We start from the raw sequence: 1,466 nt of genomic DNA on the forward strand, positions 1-1,466 counted from the left end.
CACGGAGCAGCCCCGGGACACGGAGCCGCCCCGGGATGTTGGGGAGCCCCGGGACACAGAGCAACCCCAGGACACGGAACAATCCCGAGGAGCCGAGGAGCACCGGGACACGGAGCAGCCCAGGGCCCTGGAAAAGTCCCAGGACGCTGGGAAGCCACAGGATACAGAGCCATCCCAGGATGCCGGGGAGCCCCGGGACACGGAGCCTCCTCCGGCCACCGTGCCGTGCTAAGCGCCTGTGGCAACATGGGACTCCTAAAGCACGGATAAATATCAATAAATATCATCCCGGCAAACCACTTAAAGCGCCATTAAAATTCCAGGGGGGTATAAATTAAGCTGGAGACAGCTACAGCACGCGGGCGCCTTGGGAAGAGCTCGTCCCGCCTGGAGAGCCGGGATCTTCTACCGCTAGTGCATCCTGCATCAGGGAAGGTTTCCAGCGTTCTTGACGTCATTCCTCCCATTTTTCCTTCTTCTTCTTTTTTTTTTTTTTAATAAAAAAGCCTTATCCGGCTAGTTTGGTGCTGCACGGAGCGGCGCCAAGCAGGAACGCCACGGCATAAATAATAAAACCCTGTCTTTTCCACCCCAAGGTCCATTCATGCGACAGCACCAGCGGCAAATAAATAGCGACTCCCCCCGAGCCCCRGCTCGGCGATCCCTCAGGATTCCCGGAGGGCGCCGGGCGGCTCCRGGGACGCTCTCCGGGGCTGCATTCCGGGCAGCGGGCTGTGCTCCCGGCTTTCCGCGGGGCCATGGAGCGAGYCCTCGGCAGCGGCGAGGCGGCAGCACGGCGGCCGCTCCTCGGGCGCCGCCAGGCACATGGCCACCACCACGGGGCTGAGCGGCTCCGGCGGCTTTCCCGAGCACCTGCGGATATAGAGCAGCCTCGTGCGGCCTCCCGAATCCCGGCGGGAATGGCGGGGAGGGGCCCGGCGCGCGGCGCTACCTGTTGTTGTTGCGGCAGTTGCGGCACGCGCCGCGCTCGGCCGGGGGCAGCGCCGCCAACGAGCCCTGCGGCACGGGAAGCRCCGGGATTCGCGGCGTGCTCCCACGGGCGCTTTGGGAAAAGGGGGCCCGGCGCCACCTCGGATACCCCCGCGGGGCTCTTACGTTCTGCGGCGGCTGCTCGTAGTCCAGGCAGCGCCGGGCGGCGCCGGGCGCCGGGAAGAGGCCTGCGGGCAGGCGCGGAGGCCGAGCGCCGCGGCCGGCGCCGCGAGCTCCACGAGCTGCCCGGCGCACACGTAGCCGGCGGGCTCGCACTCTGCGTCGCGTTAACGGGGGGTATTAACGGGGGTATTAACAGGGGAGGGTATTAACGGGGGGTGTTAAGCGGGGTCCGACTCACTGTGCGCGGCGCCCGGCGCGCGGCTCCGGCACAGGCGCATGGCGCCGAAGGCGAGCACGATGAGCACCATGACGCCCAGCACGCTGCCCACGGCCACGTAGAGCACGTCGCCGCC

The 1,466-nt window shown here is 67.0% G+C and overlaps 1 long non-coding RNA gene across 1 annotated transcript; it reads right to left on the reverse strand.

Annotated features, from left to right (window-relative positions):
• Positions 1-842: 842 nt before the first annotated feature.
• Positions 843-1,169, reverse strand: LOC112957573. The gene is made up of 3 exons (XR_003251237.1): positions 1,117-1,169; positions 953-1,017; positions 843-873 (listed from the first exon to the last, which is right to left on the reverse strand). It is a non-coding gene; the product is annotated as an uncharacterized LOC112957573 (long non-coding RNA).
• Between the last annotated feature and the right edge of the window lie 297 nt (positions 1,170-1,466).

This window comes from Nothoprocta perdicaria, unplaced genomic scaffold (genome assembly GCF_003342845.1).
Source record: "Nothoprocta perdicaria isolate Ctin4 unplaced genomic scaffold, notPer1 scaffold_732, whole genome shotgun sequence".
NCBI lineage: Eukaryota > Metazoa > Chordata > Aves > Tinamiformes > Tinamidae > Nothoprocta > Nothoprocta perdicaria.